Genomic DNA, 23,011 nt, shown 5'->3' with positions numbered 1-23,011 from the left:
CTGTATGAAGGCATACTTCCAGCAGGAAGGAAAGGTAGTTTTTTTTTTTTTTTACAACAAAGGAGGCAGCTCAAGGACACACAAAAAAAGAAAACAATAATAAAAAAAAAAACGCTACTCGCTGCTCCTAAAAAAGAAACAAAAGAGGTGGCCGAAAGCAAGATCAAATACGGGAGGAGAGATGTCCTGATACCCTCCTCTTGAAAGAGTTCAAGTCGTAGGCAGGAGGAAATACAGATGAAGGAAGATTGTTCCAGAGTTTACCAACGTGAGGGATGAAAGAGTGAAGATGCTGGTTAACTCTTACATAAGGGGTTTGGACAGTATAGGGATGAGCATGAGTAGCAAGTCGAGTGCAGCGGGGATGCGGGAGGGGAGGAGGCATGCAGTTAGCAAGTTCAGAAGAGCAGTCAGCGTGGAAATATCGATAGAAGATAGAAAGAGAGGCAACATTGCGGCGGAATTTAAGAGGTAGAAGACTATTAGTATGAGGAGGAGAGCTGATGAGACGACGAGCCTTAGCCTCCACTCTGTCCAGAAGAGCTGTGGGAGTGGAGCCCCCCCACACATGAGATGCATACCCTATACGGGAAAGCCGGAATAGGAAAACTTCGTGTATGGCGTCGTCACTCTTCACCCAACCGGGGTGACTGGTTGCCAGACGCATATCGCCGCGTAAAGCGGATTTAAATGGCTGGACATTTAAATGCCTTCGCTGCGGACACGCCCTCTTATCCACTAAGCTTTGTTTTCCTTGTATTTCTTTCGTTTTTTCTGCTTTTTTCGGAATTTTTCTGATTGATAGCGGTGTACGATACTTTGGGTCTGTCTGGTGAGGAGTGGGAGCAGTTGGCGTGCCGCATGGCCTTGGGCTCAGTGCGTGAAATAAGACGGGAGTGGATGTACGTACTCTCTTCACGTCATTCTCTATCTTCCATGGTGATGACTTTTGTGCGTTTGTTTTGTCGTACCGACTATAGTAAGTGACAATGCCACGTACGAGTGCAAAAAGAAAGTCGAAAAGTGAAGCAGCGCGCCAGAGTATATTGAAAGGTGGAAGAAATGTGACGATACGCATCAGCCACCCTCCAGGTGGGTGTCAAAGAGTTCACAGCATATACGCCACGGAAAGCAGTAAAGAAGTCAAAAAAGAAAAGCAAGACAACACCTGGCCCTGATTACCAGCCTGGTAATTTCTAAACAAACTGTCCTGGCAACAATGAGGTGGGGTGGGCTCCACTGAGACCCAGTGAATATGTTATTTTCATTTTAGATATATATAATATATCAAAAATGTTATATAACCTAATATGATTATAACACGGGACCAGGAGCCTTGGTTTCTTTAGAGGTCTACCAGGCAAGGATAACTCACCTTCCGTAGGGGTTATACAAGTGACATAAACGTGATGTAAACATGGCCTGAACTACCTAAACAACCACTACCAACCTTCCAGGAATGGCCGAAGAGTTATATAATTAAATATTTGGATTTGGTGCATGTTGGAGTGATTGTTATGGGGTATTGAGGATGTTCACACAAAAATGCGTTTTTCTCAAAACTTGTTTTTGGCACACATAATGTTTAATAACTCTGTCAGTAATTGACCAATTTTAGAAATTCAAGTATCAAAATGATCACCACCCTCGTGTTTAGTAAACGTACTATTATCACGCATTAATTTCCTCAAATAAATTTATGACAAATTTATAAAACTCGAATTTTTGACGAAATAAAAAGGTAACATTTACGGTGTAATAAATTTGTTGTAACTTCAGTTAGGTGTACGAAAATAGTACCATAGGTACTTTATTGTGTATATTATCTGTGATCAAAAGGAAATTGCCATACTATTCAGCTTAGCTTTCTTTACCATATTACTGGTATAGAAGTACTGCATATTAATACACATTGTGTAAAAATATTATTCACCTAGGTGAGAATATAAAGGTAGGAGGACCCAAAACCGATATCAGTGCCAAGCGGCCGAATTTCCCCCTTAATGGTTCGCTTTGCCTCTTGAGCGCTGGCCGAGGCAGTCATTGACGGATAAACGGCGGGAGTAACGGACTCAGGCCTCGCGAGCGCTGGCCGAGGCCAGCGGGTAATCGGCGGGGGTAGGTCGCTCGCCCTTAATGGTTCGCTTTGCCTCTTGAGCGCTGGCCGAGGCAGTCACTGACGGGTAAACGGCGGGAGTAACGGACTCAGGCCTTGCGAGCGCTGGCCGAGGCTCGCCCTTAATGGATCGCTTTGCCTCCTGAGCGCTGGCCGAGGCAGTCACCGACTGCTCGAGTGACGGGTAAACGGCTGGAGTAACGAACAAGTCAAGGAGACACTGGCCCTTCATACGACATACACTTTGGTGTGTGGCGGGTAAACTTTGCGTCTTGAGCGCTGGACGAGGCCCTCAGTCATGAATCGTGTAACGGGTAAACGAGGTGGGGGGATTAAAGCGCCAGTACCTAATGGCTCGTTTTGCCTCGTGAGCGCTGAACGAGGCAGGCGGGTAATCAGAGGGGGTAGCTCACTCGCACTTAATAATGGTTCGTTTTGCCTAGTGAGTGCTGGACGAGGCAAGCGGGTAATCGGCGGAGGTAGGTAGCTCTCCCTTAATAATGGATCGCTTTGCCTCTTAAGCGCTGGCCGAGGCAGTAACTGACGGCTAAACGGGTGAGTAACGGACTCAGGCCTCGCGAGCGCTGGTCGAGGCCAGCGGGTAATCGGTGGGGGTAGGTTGCTCGCCCTTGCAGGAGACAGTGACCCGGCCGAGGGCCAGGTGGGACCCGGAAAAGGACAGCCTTAAGGCCACCTCTGAAAGGGACCATCCTGAGCTCTCGGTCGCGGAGCTATGCGAGTCAATCTGAGCACAGGTTCTCCCCCACCGTACTCTTGATTCGGTTACCTCGCATCGTAAAAACCGGCAGTACCAGGACTGTCTGCGATCACTGTACCAGGACTGTCTGCGATCACTGCGCAGGAGTCCGCGGCGGCCTCGTAGACCTAGGGCAGCCGTTGGTGGGTCTCCCGTAAGGGCACGGAGAGGGGGTGCAAGAGCTGATGAGCGACCCGGGGCTGAACTGGATGCGCAGCCAGCAGAAGCCCCGGCAGCTTTAGAACGTGCGCTCAGCCGCAGTGGAGAGGCGGAAGAGGCCGCACCGACGGAGGACGACGGGGAGCTTGCCAGAGCCCTGGAAGAATCCGTTGAGGCGGCCTCAGAAAGCCTCTCCATTCCCAAACCAAGACATCTGGCAGACATCCAGGCACAATTCGAAGCCTGGATTCCTGCTCGCCCCCCACGTGTTGCCCCACCAAGATCGGGGCATCACGCAAACCTCACTCCATCGAGGATGAGGAGAAGAAAATATGCAGCCTTTCAAACCCAGTATCGGAGGGACAGAGGCCGGGTGCTGAAGAAAGTATTGAGTGGTGATGATCTTCGCAGCACCCCGGCCCCCCCGGAGGGTTCTTTAACCTTCTGGAAGGGGCTGTTTAGTCGGCCAAGTCCAGAGGACCGCCGGACCCCGGATCCCGTTAGACGGGTCAGCCCATCAGTGATGGGCGCCGTCGCGGAGGAGGAGGTCGAAGCGGCACTGAAGGCCACCGGGCACTGAACGGCAACGGGCCCCGACGGTCGTCTCACTAGCGACCTGGCGGGGCTCGGGCTACCCAAGCTTACCTGGGTGGTCAACGGGTGCCTCTGGCTCGGGGCTCTGCCCCCCGACTGGGTAAAGGGCAGAACCATTCTGCTGCCCAAAGTGCCATCTCCATCGGCACCGGGGGATCTCCGGCCCATCATAATTATTCCCCTGATTACAAGGCTCATAAACCAGATCCTAGCGAGACGGCTGGACCGGGATACGCCTCTGCCTGCGCAGCAGAAGGGCTTTAAGAGGGAGGAGGGCTGCGCCACAAACATCGCTGTCTTACGATCGATGATTAAGTCGGCGCAGCAGGCCCCCTCTAACCTGTATGTTGCGTGGGTAGATTTTAAAAAGGCGTTTGACTCAGTGGGTCACCCATCCCTGCTGGCAGCGTGCACTAGGTGGGGTTTTCCATCTAGACTCACTGAGTACGTCTGCCAGATGTACGGAAACGCTGCCACCAAAATTGACGCAGGCGACCCCACTAACATCACCAGGGGCGTCCTGCAAGGACCCCTCTCCCCCTACTTGTTTAATATCTGCCTGGACTGGGCCCTGGCTGCACTCCCCAACAGCATCGGGGTACAGGCAGGTACCAATAAGATCGGGTACCTCGCCTTTGCCGATGACGTGGCGCTACTGTCCTCGACCCGCTCGGGCCTGCAAGCTTCATTAAATAACCTTGCGGAAGCCGCAGCGCTTCAGGGCCTTGAAGTGGGTTTGGGCAAGTGCGCCACGCTAGGCATTGCAGCCAACAAGAAAAAGAAGACATGGGCCCAAGATACAACCCCCTTTACCATCTTGGGGAGGCCTATCCAAGCATTGGCACCCGTGGAATTTTATAAGTACCTGGGTGTCCAGATGGGCGCCGGCGGAGGGGCAACGGCATACCAGGCACACGAAGATCTTGTGCGGAAGCTTGGTAGGCTATTGAGAGCACCGGCAAAGCCCCAGCAGAAGTTCTGGGGCTTAGTGAACATCATAGTACCTCAGCTGCTCTACCCGCTGGTAAACATGGCGGCTACGGCCGGCCAGCTAGGCCGAATCGACCGGGCCATCAGGCGGTTTACCCGGTCCTGCCTCCACCTGCAGATGGATACGCCCCTTAGGTATTTCCATGCGGCAGTAGTGGATGGGGGACTGGGCATACCTAGCCTGACCACACGGGTCCCTCGACTGAAGGAGGATCTCCTCCAACGTCTGAGGGTTTCCGAGGACCCGGTGGTGAAGCACGCCGTGGGAGCCGGCGGGGGGACAACTCCTCCGAGCAGTCCACCACGCTCGAGGAAGACAGCTGAGAGTAGCCGGTGGTCCAGGCAGCTCTATGAGGCAGTGGATGGCACGGGGCTACGCGGAGCCTCAGAGACCCCTGCCTCATCAAAATGGATAAACGACGGTACCCTTCTCCTCAAAGGGGGTGATTTCTGTCGAGCGGTTAAGCTGCGTGGTAACCTGCTCGTCACGAAGACCCGTTCTGCGAGGGGGAGGCGGGTGGATGATATAAACTGCGACCTCTGCCGCAGACACCCGGAGAGCCTGGGCCACATTATGCAGCGATGCGCTGCAGTCCAGGTTGCTCGTACACGTCGACACGACCGCGTACTTGACTATATTGTGGGTAGGCTTGAGGATGCGGGCTTTGCTGTTAAAAAAGAACCGGCCATACCAATTGTTGCCGGGGTCCGCATCCCTGACATCATAGCCACCCATAGGCCTGGGCTCGGTGGTGCTTGATGTACAGGTGGTCGCTGATGCGGCTGCGGGGGATCTGTACACAGCCCACCTTAAGAAAACCGCCTATTATGATGTTCCTGACATCAGGCGGTGGGTCCAGGCCGAAACAGGGTTCCCTCAGTATTTCCTCCATTACATCTAGCTGGAGGGGGATCCTAGCCCTCCCAACCGTTAACATCTGGGAAGCGACTCTTTCAGACTTAGACAAGGCTGATAACTCTGATTATCCAGCATCTCATCATAGAGACGATGGCTGTACAAACAAAAAGTTCCAGGTATAACCTCTGGCCTTTGGGGAGCTGGGGCAGAGGGAGAAAAGCTTGAGGCCAAACCGCTTCCTTTTCGTTTTTATATACTGGCGAAGCAAGCCGCCCTTGTAGAGAATAAGACTCATCAACTGCAAAATTCTAGCGGAGAAGTACTTGGTGGTTTTCCTCTCAGCATGTTGAATAATGATGAAAGTCTGGTCATTGGGTCTTCTTTTCATGTCATCAGGATGTGAGTAACGAATGAACCGTTGGATCTGAGAAAACCTATTCCTACTCATTACAGCAGCTGTGAACACAGGGGGCCCTGGCAGAGCACAGAGAGACTCCAATAGTCTGCTATCTTTGGCAACTTGTTGACTCCATCAGTAGCTGCAGACATAAGAAGACATTCATCTCATCCTTTGTGACATCAATTCACTTTTTCCCATAAACTTGTTGGGATTTATTGTTGGGTTGTCCCTGAAGAACTTTGGCTGCACGGACATTCGTCCACAAACACAGCGACTGTATCACCTCGTCTGACATGAATAGCTCGAAGCAGTCCAAAGCACTCATGTCATTCCTTGGTACATCAGGATGAACGCCAGAAAAGTCCTCAGTTAGGACAGGAACAGTGCCAGGACGCTGATCAGCAAAGGATCAGCCATGAGAGTGAAGGCGTGCAGGGAGCGGCAGTGCTGGGCTGCGTGGCCTGTCTGCATCGTCAACACTTCCATCCTCTTCTTCCTCGTAACTACTAGCCTCACTGTCATTCCTTCGGCAACATTCCTCATCTGAGTCACTTATGAAGCCTTCTGATTGAGTTTCATTATCGTCTGATCCTGTAACTCCTCTAAATGAGCCAGGTCACCCTCCGAATCACTCTCAGACGATAATGAGGACGCCATCACGGGTCGCTGGTCAGTCACACACTGGCCGCCACTCCCCCCCAGGCCCCACATTCCGCAGTCCCCTCCAGTGTACCCAACGTCCTTGAAAACACGAGGTGCCAATTAGTCATTTTGTCACTGGGTCATAAAAAAAACATACAAACCGAATAGATAAAGTCCTTTTGGAGCGATGGCATACGCATGTAATTCAACGGTACAGTAGCCCAACTTTTATATGAAGTACTATGGTACGCCATCGGCCATGCGGCTGCGGGGATCTGTACACAGCCCACCTTAAGAAAAACCGCCTATTATGATGTTCCTGACATCAGGCGGTGGGTCCAGGCCGAAACAGGGTTCCCTCAGTATTTCCTCCATTACATCTAGCTGGAGGGGATCCTAGCCTCCCAACCGTTAACACCTGGGAAGCGCTCTGGCTCGGAAAACAGACCTGAAGATCTTAGTAGCCCGAGTCCTGAGGAGGGCTAAACATCAATAGAGAGTTCAGAATACAAGTGGGGGTGGTCCACCACCAGGCTAAAAGAAGGGCTAGCAGTCCCGAAGATTTGTTACAAGATGCAAAATTTTCTGGCGCTCATTGGTTTACCTTTCGGCGTTGTTATTAGCTTTTAACAAAGTCAGGGCCTGCGCTGCTCAGCGCAGGCTCATGATGAAGTAGGCGACGTTGAGATCTTGTCCCTATAAACTATTTTATAAACTACCTTAAAATAAATAAATAAAGTGAATACCAATGTTAAATTTAATAAGTTGTCACTTTAAATAATTAAATTCATAAATAAATAAAACAATAATAAAATAAAATTAAATTAAAAGATAACGTAAAATAAGAACTTCTTGTAATAAGTAAAATACTTTTGCACATAGAGTAAAAAAAAAAAATAGCCAAACGCCTCGTCATCTAATTAGTGACGCGCATGAATGGATTATCGAGATTCCCACTGTCCCTATCTACTATCTAGCGAGCCCACAGGCAGGGGAACGGGCCTGCGCCTAACAGCGGGGAAAGAAGACCCTGTTGAGCTTGACTCTAGTCTGATTTGTAGAGAGACATCAGAGGTGTAGCATAAGTGGGAGGTCGTCACATCAGGGCTTGCTCCGTGCGGCCGACAATGAAATACCACTACTCTGATCGTTTCTTTACTTTACTTAGTGAGACGGAATCGAGCTTCCCACGGGGATTGCCTCCTGTTTCTAGCCTAAAGCGGCGGAAGGGAGGGCGCGCTAGGTTTCGGCCTTGCGTTAGCCCGACCGGGCGTCTGCGTCCGCCGCGATCCGCTCCGAGGACATTATCAGGTGGAGAGTTAGACTGGGGCAATACATCTGCCAAACGATAACGCAGGTGTCCTAAGGCCAGTTCAGCGTGGACAGAAACCTCGCGTAGAGCAAAAGGGCAAATGCTGGCTTTGATCCTGATTTTTCAGTACGAATACGGACTGCGAAAGCAGGGCCTATCGATCCTTTTGACTTTATGAGTTTTAAGCAAGAGGTGTCAGAAAAGTTACCACAGGGATAACTGGCTTGTGGCGGCCAAGCGTTCATAGCGACGTCGCTTTTTGATCCTTCGATGTCGGCTCTTCCTATCATTGTGAAGCAGAATTCACCAAGCGTTGGATTGTTCACCCATAAAAAGGGAACGTGAGTTGGGCTTAGACCGTCGTCGCGGACTAGTTAGATTTTACCCGGGTAAAATATTCCACTTTTTTGGTGAAAATTTTGCTCAGTCGGGTTACCTCCGCCGGACACCCATAGACGGATAGGCCGGCCGGAGACGAGGCGATTGGTCGTAGTTTCACCCCTCTAGCTTCACTGGCCAAAAAGTTATTCGAGGTAACGCTAAGGAACATGAGCCCACTTTCGGACAGGTTAGTTTTACCCGCATACCTACAACTCGAAAACTAGACAAGCTACGCCCCTGAGATTCGGAGGGCAGCTCGCTGACGTCGACACGAGTCGACTGTAAGCGGCGTTTTAATTTTACCCCAAAAGAGCACTTGTGGCAAAAGGTCCAAGAAGACCCTCCTCACTCGACTTGATCAATTTTTCAACTTTTCTCGAAAAACACTGACCTCAATAAAAGTAACATCTCTTAACCTTTCCATCTGGATTTCAGATATGTGTGCAGCCTTGACGTAACGAATCAAATTATGGAAGGACAACCGTCTACCTTCATTTTAAAAAGTTTTTGGCCCTTCTATCGACTGCTCAGTTCGAGATAGGGAGCTGTAGGGTGCTCAGCCGTGCTCACCAGAAGGAATTCGCTCAAGCCCAGACAATTTACGGACTGCGAAAGCAGGGCCTATCGATCCTTTTGACTTTATGAGTTTTAAGCAAGAGGTGTCAGAAAAGTTACCACAGGGATAACTGGCTTGTGGCGGCCAAGCGTTCATAGCGACGTCGCTTTTTGATCCTTCGATGTCGGCTCTTCCTATCATTGTGAAGCAGAATTCACCAAGCGTTGGATTGTTCACCCATAAAAAGTGAACGTGAGTTGGGTTTAGACCGTCGCGGGACTAGTTAGATTTTACCCGGGTAAAATATTCCACTTTTTTGGTGAAAATTTTGCTCAGTCGGGTTACCTCCGCCGGACACCCATAGACGGATAGGCCGGCCGGAGACGAGGCGATTGGTCGTAGTTTCACCCCTCTAGCTAGATTCAAGGTAACGCTAAGGAACATGAGCCCACTTTCGGACAGGTTAGTTTTACCCGCATACCTACAACTCGAAAACTAGACAAGCTACGCCCCTGAGATTCGGAGGGCGGCTCGCTGACGTCGACACGAGTCGACTGTAAGTTATGCGTTTAATTTTACCCCAAAAGAGCACTTGTGGCAAAAGGTCCAAGAAGACCCTTCTCACTCGACTTGATCAATTTTTCAACTTTTCTCGAAAAACACTGACCTCAGTAAAAGTAACATCTCTTAACCTTTCCATCTGGATTTCAGATATGTGTGCAGCCTTGACGTAACGAATCAAATTATGGAAGGACAACCGTCTACCTTCATTTTAATTTTTTTTTGGCCCTTCTATCGACTTTTGCTCAGTTCGAGATAGGGAGCAGTAGGGTGCTCAGCCGTGCTCACCAAGAAGGAATGCTCGCTCAAGCCCCAGACAATAGCATACGGTGGAGTTTGACGTTCTAAACTCAATTCCGGTGACTCTCAAGCCCCCCAACTGATATTTCACGGCAAAAAGCGGATGCTCAGTTTTGATAGGGAACATGAGCATGGCACAGTCCCATTTTTTCTATGAAATTACTTAGGAGGATGGTACATCTTACCTGTCCCACCTTCGGACTGAGTCTAAAAGTCGCACCCAGACCAATCACTGCTAGAAGGTTCCCGAACAGCGTGTCGTAATCTCCTCGTTGAGAGCAATCAGATGGTGCACCGAAAACATACTGAGCACGACCTAATTTAGAAGTTTGGATGGTTTGAAGGTGGTGAGGGAGCATGTAGTCCCAAAAAAGTGGCACATTTTACCCCACCTCAAAAAAAACAAAAAAATATGCATGATTAAGGCAAGATAGCATACCAGCATGATCGGAAAGGTACTTAATAACATATTTTTGCGCTTAACAACCTCCTAATTCCGCCTCTTGGTAGGGATAAGAGATTGAATTTCACAATATGCTTCTTAGGAAGCATTTCAAGCGTCATTATAGCAGCACACGCACCGCCATCCCCAAATGAGAAAGAATTAGCAGGGCAGGAGGCGCAGAAAAAGCACCTACACCCACCCTAACACACATGGGGGTAAAAAACTATGAAGGTAAGGAATGGGGGAAAACGTTCATCCTTGATGCACACACCCTTACACACACTACTGTAGAGAACCATGAATGTAAGGAGCGTCGGAACTCATCCGGAAAAGTATTTACACTACCTACACACACCCTAACACACATGGGGGTAAAAAACTATGAATGCAAAAATAATGGAAAACAGTCATCCAGAAGAGTACCCTTCATGCACACACCCTTACACTTACGTCTGGAGAGAACAATGGATGTAAGGAGTGCGGGAATTCCACCAAAGAGTAGTTACCCTTACACCCTGACACACATTAGGGTAAAAAACTATGAAGGAAATGTGGGAAGCAATCCACCCAGAAGAATAGCCTTGATGCACAACACAGGGAGTAAAGAACTATGAATGTAAGGAATGTGGGATTCATCCAAAAGGGTGACTCTGGAAGTAGAATGTGGGAAAAAATCCGCCCAGAAGCATATCCTTGATGCACAGACTGGAGCAAAGAACTATGAATGGAAGGAGTGTGGGATTCATCCGGAAAGGTGACTCACCTTGGTAGTAAGTAGAATGTGAAACAATACACCCAGAAGCGTATCCTTACGCCCACTGCACGGAAGGCTGCTAGCCAAATGCCTCTCTTAGTAGGCATTGACCCGATCACTCTTGAAGGTTTTCTGGATATCTCATGACTCCGTTTGTGTAATTTCAATTCACTAGCATCGACAAACATTGCAGTCAAAGCATTAAATATACACTTTATTAGAGTATGAATGTCTAAAATTGAATATATTCCTAGGTACATCTCATGAATGAGTGATCGTATTCTCAAATAATTAGTACCGTACACAATACAGTTGAACAAAATTAAATGTACACTTGCGTAGTGTGGTATGTTGCTCACGTTCAGTCCGGGAGAAAAGGAATTTTGGGTGCTCAACTCAGTCCGTGCTCCCTATCTCGCTCATTCAAGTCCTAGAAAGTCCAATTTCCGTGGTAGGACTGGAATGAGCGAGATAAGCACGAATGAACTGAGCACCCCAAAATCCCCTTTCTCCCGGACTGAACGTGATTTGACATACCTCACATCGATGCAAGTGTATAGTTAATGTGGTTGAAGTGTACGTGTCGGTGCTAATTAATTGAAAATACGAAGACGATGAGATGTCCCTAGGAATTCCTTCAATTTTAGACATACCCATTAATATGCTTTTGGTGCTAATTAAAATACGCTACCGCGGTCATGAGATATCCCTACGAATAGCTTAGGAAGAAAAGGAGCATTTTGGGGTGCTCACCTCCATCCGTGCTCCCTATCTCGCTCATTCCAGTCCCACCACGAAAATCGGACTTTCTAGGTCTGGAATGAGCGAGATAGGGAGGACAGACTGAGTAAACACCCCAAATCCTTTCTCGAACCTATTCCAAGAGATATCTCATAACTGCGGTAGCGTATTTTAATTTGCACCGAAAACACATTAATTGTGAACTTGCAGTGTAGGTATGTCTATAATAGATGAAGGAATTCTTGGGACATCTCATGAGTGGGGTAGCGTATTTTAAATTAATTAGAGCCCACAGACATTAGAGCTGAACCACATTAACTATACACTTGCGTAGCTTAGGAATGTCTAAAATTTAATATTCTAGGGACATCTCATGACTACGTGCTCGTATTTTCAATTAATTAACATTGTACATTACAGTTGAACCACATTAAATATACACTTGCGTAGTGTAGGTATGCTTTCACGTTCAGTCCGGGAGAAAATGAGCATTCTGGGGTGCTCAACTCAGTCCGTGCTTTATCTCGCTCATTCCAGTCCTAGAAAAGTCCGATTTTCGTGGTGGGACTGGAATGAGCAGATAGGGCACGAATTGAGCTGAGCACCCCAAAATCCAGGACTGAACGTGAGCAACATAGCTACATTACGCAAGTGTATAGTTAATGGTTCAAATGTAATGTGTCTAATTAATTGAAAATACTAACGCAGTCATGAGATATCCCTAGGAATTCCTTCAATTTTAAACATACCTACGCTACGCAAGTCTACCATTAATATGCTTTTTGGTGCTAATTAAAATACGCTACCGCAGTCATGAGATATCTACGAATAACTTAGAAGGAAAAGGAGCATTTTGGGTGCTCAGCTCCGTCCGTGTTCCCTATCTCGCTCATTCCAGTCCCACCAAGAAAATTGGACTTTCTAGGACTGGAATGAGCGAGATAGGGAGCACGAACTTGAGAGCCCAAAATGCTCCTTTTCTCAATATTCTAGGATATCTCATGATTGCGGTAGCGTATTTAATTAGCACCGACAACATAACAGCTAAAGAACATTAACTATATAGATGCGTATGGTGGGTGACGCGTCCCTATATATTGTGCTTCGCTTGTAATGTTTGATGGTGCCCGCCACTTGCAAGTTTTGCAAGGAACATATCTAGCTTGTCGTAATAACAAGCATACGGCTTACCAAATGGCGCTGGATCACCTGTCGTTAAATCAAGGCTCCAGGCACAGGCAATGTCAACTCACTCTACATAGTCTTAGCGCTAGTCACGCTTCTGCTTTTGACGACTTGTTCTGTTTTGACACATGAAATCTGTTCTTCACGACTTACAAAGTGCTCGACTTGGATAGTTTTGCCATCAGAGTACGTGATGAAACCTCCAGCCTGTATAGTGATCCGAATTTTTTTTTTTGGTGGGACTGGTATTAGTAGCATCCTGTGGCTATAGCTAAGCAAATGCTCGACTTGGAGGGTTTCGCCATCGGTGTACGTGACGAAATCTCCAGCCTTTTTTTTTGGTGGGACTGGTATTAGTAGCATCCATGTGGCTATAGCTAAGGCTCGACTTGGAGGTTTCGCCATCGGGGTACGTGACGAAACTTCCAGCCTTTTTGGTGGGACTGGTATTAGTAGCATCCATGTGGCTATAGCTCCCCGAAGGTTACAGGATATCTTTCCATATCCCGAGCAGCACACATAGTAGCTAAGCTGGCACACCACGACAAGGTTACCAGTCCCATGCTCTGATGGGGAAAGCCCCAGAGCCGTGCTAGGGCTGTGGGTGAAAAATGGATTAGTAACACTACCTAACCTAACCTAACCTACCTGGTGATTGAGATGCATGCTGAGGAAAATAAAACCTATTTCCTTGGAAAGATATGTATTTATTCCAAAGAAGTCTATTTATTACTTTTTCTTTGGATACATTTTTTGGGTGAAAGCTTTTTTCTGACGGTCAAGATACTTGAATTTATCCTTGATATTGGCAGTAGTCCAGCTTTCGTATATGGGATCTCTTTCCAACATGCACTGCCTCACTTCCTTCCAGATTACGATGTGTAGACCCTTTCCTTTCCTCCTGTCAGAGGCTTTGATAGCCTGTTGTATGTCCCGGTAGGTCTGTGCAGTGTTCCGCTTCTTCTTAGGCGTTGCCACTGTCTCAAGCCTGCTGGCGAGTTTTGCGGCTGCTGTACTCGGCACCGACGACACAACACTGAAGGCTTTGGAGGACGTTGAAGCAATGGTTCCCGGCAGAGACGTCAACACACTGACGTCTTCCGGAAACCCGGTGGCGGATGACCCAGAGATGACGCTCCTGAAATGGAGAGTGAACTTAGTTAGAAACAATTTCAAGTTTTAATACCTCATATCATGAAACCAGTTCGGCTTATACTCACTCCAATTCAGCCTCAGGATGAGGTTGAGGTTCAGTTTCATGTCCAGCAGATACCTCCTGCTCAGCGACCCGCTCCTTCTCAGTCGATGACAATGTCTCGAGCCTGCTGGTTAGTTTCACGACTACTGTGCTCGGCAGCGACGACGCACCAGTGAAGGCTTTAGAGGACGCTGAAGCAATGGGTGCCGGCAGAGCGGACAACACACTGACGTCTTCCGGAAAGCCGGTGGCGCAGGACCCAGAGATGACGCTCCTGAAATGGAGAATGAACTTAGAAACAATTTCAGGTTTTGATAACTCATATCATGAAACCAGTTCGGCTTATACTCACTCCAATTCAACCTCAGGATGAGGTTGAATTTCAATTTCATGTCCAGTAGACTCCTCCTGCTGGATGGCTTCTGGAGCCAGCATATCATCTATGTCGCTGCCTCTCTCCTCAGGCTGAAGAGCTTCATGTTGAAGAGCCGCTTGTCTCTCGGTCCTCATCTTTTTGAGCATCTCAACCACGCTCCTGCCTGGTTTGATCTTATCACTAAAATCGTAATATCTCAATGCGGTCTGCAGAGAGTGGCCAGCCAGGTTTGCCACCTTGAGCCGCGTTTTTTCGTCCTCAACCTCCTCAAACACGGCCGAAATGTGTGAACGGCGGATAATTATCGAGGTGACCTTCCCTCCCAGTCCACACTTTACAGCATTGCGCTTCACAGTCTTTCCTAGATTGGAAACGCTCATTTTGTTGAAGCACTGCTTTCTTGGGTAGGGCTGCCTCGTCGGGAAGACCAAGCATTCCGGCTCCCGGCAGGAGACAGCGAGTGGCCGAAAATACTTTACATATGCGTCAAGGGCCCTCTTCTCTCTCTCCTCGAGAAATACGAGCGAGGGTCCTGAAAGAAAAGATCAAAGGGTTACCCATATATAAAAATGGATTTGTCTCTCATTCAACATCAACATCATTATAGTAGATTCTCACCTATCGCAGCGGTTTTGTGCCGAGCTATGCGAATGACATAGCCATCCCCATCCCTCTCCATGCCGATGTACTCCGACAGCCTGAATTCTGTAAATTCCATCAGTCGTCGAAGTGACGTTACCAGCATGAAGGTGGTCAGCGTCCCGCAAATCGGTGAAGTCTGAGATCGTGCGCGGCCTGCAGGTTTCATCGTCTAGGCAGGCGACTGCTGAGTCAAGGATAGCGTTCAGATAAGGAGCCTGGAGCAACGCTTGTATATCCACCAGATCAATGTTCTTCTTCTTCCTCTGCTGAATAACCTGTATCTTCTCGTCCTTACGATACTTATCTGTTGAAAGACAAAATGATCCATTAGCAGCGCACCATTTCCGCCAGAGAACAATACAAGCATATACATATACCAAATTGGTGAATACTCACTGTTAATGCTCTTTAGACGTTTGACGATGTCTAGTTTCTCTTCATGACTGATCCTGAGGCTTATCACTAGAAATCGCCATGAACTCAACAGCCCGGTGCATGCTGCCACATGCTTTCGGGCGTAATTGGCCGAGCATGAAACCATTTTTCTCTGTAGAAAGCCGTCAGTGTTATCCATGGTTGCAATGTACTTGCATACTGTGCCACCACTAATGGCACCCAATGTATCATCCCCAACAGCGTAATTTAACACATCTTTGACCATGCGAAGTTCAGCTGTCAAAGATCCACGGACAAGGGGTGTGTAAGCTCTCAGGTAGATTTCAAAGTGTTCTATAAAATCCTTGATGCCATCACAGACCGTGACCGTGACATCTCCACTGGAGACGGCCACAGTTGCCTCTCTCTCTTCCTCATCAGAGAGGTTGTGAGTCTCTCATTATCCTTCCATATTCCTCAGTTCTACGTTTCAGGTGAACACTCACAACTTGAACGTCAAGTCGCTTGACTATCTTGTCGCAGACGCTGCACTTTCTCAGACGGTATCGATTGTTTCTGAGCTTCCTTTGGGAAGGATTCTTATTGACAGTTAAAGCTGCACTGCGCTGAAGCTTTGTCAACTGTCTGTGCTTTTCCAGCACTTTTGATCGATCCGACTTGCTTAGATACCGGTGGCAATTGGCCAGGTGGCGATTCAGGTTCAGGGATTTGCCAGTGCACCCGCCCATTGGACATGGCTTTCTGTAAAGAAGAGACATGTGAGTGAGTGTATATGCATGTATTATAATAATGTCAGTCCCAACATTTTCGTAGCAACTGATCAAACTTTGTGTACCGAAAATACTCACGGATGCCTGCTCATGGCCGTCTTCACTCTTGGTCGAGCCCCGTGTTTGCCAATGCGTTTCTTTAGTTTGACGGCCTGTGCCTTCCTCACAGACTCCCAAAAGTCCTGTGCCACCTCTATGCACACTCCTTGCTTCTCTTGTAACTTGATTATAGCCCTCTCGTGGACTTTGATTTTTTTTGAGAAGAAGGAGTCGATTTCGTTCAGAGTTGGGGTTTCCACCCTTCCGAATATCTCTTCATCAAGTTCTTGTAACTTCCGAGATTCATCTATTTTTTCATGATATCCTCTGGAATAGTTCCAGTTGTAGAGGCAATTACATCCACTTCACCTGGCGTGATCCTCCTTGAGGCACGACTTCCTTCCTCGTTCAGAGGTGGATTCTGTTGAGAAAGGAAATTTATCACATAAACATTCCTGCATATACGATATTCATATATTTTCGATTCATACAACATAGCCCATATTCTACCTTCAGTTGAGTCTTTGCCACATGGATCGGGCTCCTCTGCAGTGATTTGGCTGCCAGCTGCAAGAAAAGAGAACCGTTGGTAAAGACGAGCGAGATACAGAGTTAGACGTTGAATGGGTAGTAGCCCATATGTGTGTGTGTGTTTACTCACTTGGAACTCCCAATCCAAGAGCCGTCACCTTCGGTCGTTTTTTCAGACTTTCAATAAAGGATTTCATTACCTCTTCCTCCTCGGAGGATAAGGTCAGCTTCGCCCTCTTTTGTAAAGAAACATATTCCTTGACACTGAACGTCTTGTCCTCGCAAGAATCGTCCACAGTCGACTCTGAATCCATGATTCTTATTGGTTAATTATTTACCCTGTAAGCTGTAAGAAAGAAAAACTGTCAACATATTGTAGAATAAAATATTATCCTACACATGCAAGGTAGGCGGTTTGTAGTCAGAGTGTTCCTTCTCATGTAGGCTACGTTGGTCCACGGCATAAAGATGCACCCTTTATTAGGGCCCTCCCATCCGCCAACCGGGAGACGCGCCCCTACGCTGTCTAGCCACAGCGCGGATATTATTTTGGGTGTGTTCATAAGCTCCATGTCACTGCGCCCGGCAGGGACGTGACGCGGCCGGTAACCAGTCATGGCCTTAAGGGAACGCCCGCTAGTAGCAACAGGCGAAACTCCCCAATGCGGTCGATGCCAGCATGACGCCATCTAGTTCCAGAGGAGGAGGCGTTGGCGGCGTTCACGCTGACAAAGCCGAAGCATGGATACTCTATCTTAACACACGAAGCCGATGCATGAGTCGACGACAGGTTTCTAACCGACGACATTGCGTGCGGCCTGCGGGCAAGACAAGGGTATCAACATCAAATCAAAGGAAGTGTGCAATGCCAGCCTTAGCCCGCGGGGCGGAATTGCTCATTGGTGATCATCCTTGTGGCTATAGCTCCCCGAAGGTTACAGGTATCTTTCCATATCCCGAGCAGCCACAAGGTAGTCATGAAGCTGGTACACCTCGACAAGGTTACACAGTCCCTTGCTCTGGTGGGGAAAGCCCCAGAGCCCTACCAGAAAATGTGGTTTGTTACAATCATGCAAATAGTTGGTCTGTCCACTCATTAGAAACGACCATATGCCCTCAATCTGTCAATCCTTCTTGAGTCTCGTATCACGGACTACACTCCTGGTGGTCCCCGTCCACCAATGTTTTGGGAACCACGCATTTGTATGAATTTTGTACCCATAAATTATCTTTCTTTGCGTAAAAATTTTGCATAAACATGTGTATCATCAGCCCGCAATTAGTTAGGCCTTCAGGAGTCTCATACTGCATCACATACTCCACTCTAGGTGGTCCCCGTCCACCAATTCCTAGGAACCACGCTTTTGTATATTCTGAGTTTTTTTGCCCATATTTCATTCTTTCCGCGTTATTTGCCATGTATCACGAGGAGTCGCAGCTTCAGCCCCAGCACCGTCACCCGTCGTCGCCCGCGAGTGGAGTACTTCGTTCCAACCGACCGCTCGATAGAAGCTGCGTCAGTGTGAAGACTAGGGTTCCAACCGACGACATTGCGTGCGGCGGCATCACCTTCGGGATGCGTTATCGCACGGAGAGTGGAGTTACCATCGCCTAGAGAGAGAGAGGGGTCGCTGCATTGAAGGCTGATCGCATTGGAAAACACGGTATAAACGTGCGCCGCCACGAAGAGCCGCAGCTAATGCCGAGAAGCTTCTCATAAAAGAGAGGGGGTTGTGCGGAAGAGACGAGGGTGTCACATCAAATCGACCTGAGAATCAGGATTGCCAGGTAGAAGCGAGCGATGCCAAGCCTTATTAGCGCGGAGAAGCTCGAGCGGGTTGTGGTGAGTTACTCCCGCTTTTCGCTCAACCTTCGTTTCCCCACTATATATTCTACCGTTTTCTCAGGGTCCGTCCCGCACGGGGTTTCGATGCCCCGCGATGGCCGCATGCGCGAGCCAGAACCGGAAAGCCCATTAGGCTCGGCCCAGCCGCCGACTTGCCGTACCCCTCAATCTCGAAATTTCGCGCCAGAGGGCCCTTCCGAACGGTCACGAGCAACTTTTGAGTTGTAGGGTGCACTCGTCAAGTGCTACCGGTGTTGCCACTATTGCTACTATCACTAGTACAACTACTATTACGACTACTACTACTACTCCCACGAATATTACTACTACTAATACAACTAGCAGGTTGATAAATGCATCGGGAAATAATATAAAAATACAGTTTTCTTGATGTAACTCGGGAACTATGAGGCGTGTGAAGATTTTGAGGATACCATATGAATCCTCACTAAATTCCGCTTCGACACATATATTCGGCTTAAAATATTAGCCCGCATAATTTCGAGCTAGCGAGTGGAGAAGAGTTAGTACTTACAATATACTGTATACAAAACTCAATACGGAGACTAGAAACGAGTCTGTATTGTTTATTTTCCTCTGTTTTTATTTGCGCATGTTCTAGTACGTCTTTATGAAGCCATTGATACCAAATCTATTGGAGTACGATATATCTGTGAGGGTAAAATACGTCCGTCCGAGACAGCGAGGGAGTCAAGTGAAGCGCGTGGCCACTCAGCCCCTTTTTTTTACCCTACTGTTGGCAGTTGTGTCGTTCATACAGTACGAGTGGGACGGCAGGTCCGGACATATGGTTCCGCTCTTGGTCGATCGGCCAGTGAAGCGAGGCTTCGTCCGTGGGATTATGCCTGAAAGCCTCTAAGGCAGAATCCCGGCTGGATGATCAACGATACCGCGTACGGCCTGCATCGGGATGGTCACCATTGAATTTTCGAGAGATTCGCTCCCCGCTCGTTTGCGGGCTGGGCTAGAAGATGGACCCGTGCAGAGGGAACTCGGGAGTGCCTCGACAAACAGGTTCAGGCTTTCCCCTCCCTAGTAGAGAACACCCAGATGCTGATGTGCCGTACCGAATCGTTCGCAAACGACTTACGTACCGGTCAGAGTGTTGTTGGCGGCAGAGCAGCATCCTCACTGCGATCCGTTAAGACTTCTCCCTAACAAGGCTGGAGGTTTCGTCACGCAACCTGTTATAGTAGGATATCAATGTATTATTATTATTTAATATCACCACGAATTAGGCATACAATTGTCAATGGAAAAAACCCACGACAGATAGATCACGCCACCTTATAGGAATGTCGTCCGTCAGTGTTTACCGTCTCAGTTTTGTATACTTCGCACTCCGATGGTGCGCGGAGGTCACCTTGACATACGTGACCAATTGTAACAATTATTTTCCAACCTGTAACTCGTCACTCCTTCACGAGAGTCCGACTGACACACAACGACAGTCGCTCTCGCTCCGACGCTTCTTGTACATATAGGCTACGAATATAATTCGCCTTAAGGAAGCTGAAATCTTAATCAACGCCCTTTAAACGCCCCCCGACAAGCCCGTTACATTTGGTTGACAGCGGTCACCCCGCGCCTGTGCCTTCGCTGCCTCGTTCTCCTCCAAGCCACGAAAACTCACCAACAAACTCCGGGGACAGGCGTACACAGGAAGGAAGGAGTCACAGTCCTGCCGTCCGCGGCAACGAGGAGGCGCCTGCCTCAGCCTCGTATGGTGGTGCTGGGTGATCCAGTGTCATTTATTAAGTCGTGTGCTGGCTACTACGACAAGCTGGCTATGTTCCCTACAAGTGGGAAGAATTTTCCCAAGACTTTTGGAATTGTAGCACAAGTCTAGACGCTGGCCCTTCCTACGACATACAATTTGCTGTGGGGCGGGTAAACTTAGCTTGCTCTTGAGCGCTGGACGGGGCCCTCGGTCATGAATCGTGTGGCGGATAAACGGCGGGGGTAACGCGCCAGCACCTGATGGCTTGTTTTGCCTCGTGAGCGCTGGACGAGGCAAGCGGATAATCGGCGGGGGTAGCTCGTTCTCCCTTAATAATGGTTCGCTTTGCCTCTTGAGCGCTGGCCGAGGCAGTCACTGACAGTTAAACGGCGGGAGTAACGGACTCAGGCCTCGCGAGCTCTGGCCGAGGCCAGCGGGTAATCGGCGGGGGTAGGTCGCTCGCCCTTTATGGTTCGCTTTGCCTCTTGAGCGCTGGCCGAGGTAGTCACCGACTGCTCGAGTGACGGGTAAACGGCTGGAGTAACGGACAAGTCAAGGAGACACTGCCCCTTCATACGACATAGAATTTGGTGTGTGGCGGGTAAACATTGCGTCTCGAGCGCTGGACGAGGCCCTCAGTCATGAATCGTGTGGCGGGTAAACGGCGGGGGTAACGCACCAGCACCTGATGGCTCGCTTTACCTCGCGGGCGCTGGACGAGGCAAGCGTGTAGGGACATCTCACTTTCTGTCCGGGAGAAAATGAGCATTTTGGGGTGCTCAACTAGTTATTCGTCGGAATATCTCATGGCTGCGGTAGCGTATTTTAATTAGCACCGAAAGCACATTCATGGCAGACTTGCGTAGCGTAGATATGTCTAAAATTGATGGAATTCATAGGGACATCTCATGACTGAGTGCTTGTACTTTCAATTCATTAGCACCGTACACATTACAGTTGAACCACATTAACTATACACTTGCGTAGTGTAGGAATGTTGCTCACTTTCAGTCCGGGAAAAAATGAGCATTTTGAGGTGCTCAACTCAGTCCAGTCCTAGAAAGTCCGATTTTTTGGGTGGGACTTGAATGAGCGAGATAGGGAGCAGGGACTGAGCTGAGAAACCAAAATTACTCCTTTTCTCCCGCAGTTATTCGTCGGAATATCTCATGGCTGCAGTAGCGTATTTTAATTAGCACCGAAAGCACATTCATGGCAGACTTGCGTAGCGTAGGTATGTCTAAAATTGAAGGAATTCCTAGGGACATCTCATGACTGCGTGCTCGTATTTTCAATCAATCAGCACCGTACACATTACACTTGAACCACATTAACTATACACTTGCTTAGTGTAAGTATGTTGCTCACTTTCAGTCCGGGAGAAAAGGAGCATTTTGGGGTGCTCAACTCAGTCCGTGCTCCCTATCTCGCTCATTCCAGTCCCAGAAAGTCCCCCAAACGTTACCCCTAGAACGGTAGCGTGACTTTTTTTGCCGACAGGAACATGAATATTCTGTCTGTCTGTCTGTCTGTCTCTCTAGCTGGCTGGCTGAATCTGTGGATTCTCTCTCTCTCTCTCTCTCTCTCTCTCTCTCTCTCTCTCTCTCTCTCTGTGTCCGTCCCATGGCGGGATCCGTTACTTGTCTCCACCCCTGACCCCCCCTCCCCCCCGACCCCCAAACGTTACCCCTACAACGGTAGCGTGACTTTTTTGCCGACAGGAACATGAATATTCTGTCTGTCCGTCTGTCTGTCTGTCTGTCTAGCTGGCTGAACCTGTGGATGTTCTCTCTCTCTCTCTCTCTCTCTCTCTCTCTCTCTCTCTCTCTCTCTCTCTCTCTCTCTCTCTCTCTCCGTTATTTCGTCTCCACCCCTGACCCACCCCCCACCTCCAAAAACTTACCCCTAGAACCGTAGCGTGACTTTTTTGCTGACAGGAACATGAATATTCTGCCAGTCTGTGTGTCTGTCTGTCTAACTGGCTGGCTGGCTGGATGAATCTGTGGATGTTCTCTCTCTCTCTCTCTCTCTCTCTCTCTCTCTCTCTCTCTCTCTCTCTCTCTCTCTCTCTCTCTCTCTGTCCGTCCCAAGGCAGGAACAGTTACATCGTCTATTTTCGTTCACGAACTAGATTATGGCAAGCTTTTAAATTCGTTTCAAACCTTATGTTGAGGCACATCCTATCACTGTTAATGCTAATTAGTATTGATAATCAACTTTATACACTTTAAATAGAAAAAGAAAAATGTAATCACGTCGTTTTACAAGTAACGGACGAAACTTTTTGACAAGCAGAATATCGTTCACTTGGAAATTAGACAACAGAAGTTCTTCGTTATATAGAGATTGAAAGTAAATCATATATATTTTCCGTCAAATCATGAGAACATTGTAATTGAAATGAAATCACTCATTTATGTGTCATTTTCATAATCCTAAATAATGATATAATAACACGCCTTCACAAACGCTCGCTTGACCGTGACTGTACTGGCAGGAAGGAGACAGCTGTCGATGATTTGGCCGATGCTGACATGTCAACAAAGAAAATAGCCGGGATGATGAAGATCAGTAAAAGAACAATCCAACGATGGAAAAGGAGGTATGAAGAGACTGAAAGTTTAGAAAATACAAAAAGATGTGGAGGCCCTCGTCACACCACCCGGCAAGAAGGCGACTCCATCATTCAGTCAGCCACCCAGAACCCTCTCACGACGGCA

Source organism: Eriocheir sinensis, unplaced genomic scaffold, assembly GCF_024679095.1.
Source record: "Eriocheir sinensis breed Jianghai 21 unplaced genomic scaffold, ASM2467909v1 Scaffold37, whole genome shotgun sequence".
Classification (NCBI taxonomy): Eukaryota; Metazoa; Arthropoda; class Malacostraca; order Decapoda; family Varunidae; genus Eriocheir; species Eriocheir sinensis.
The sequence above is the reverse complement of the archived record's forward strand: the minus strand, read 5'-3'. Positions refer to the sequence as shown.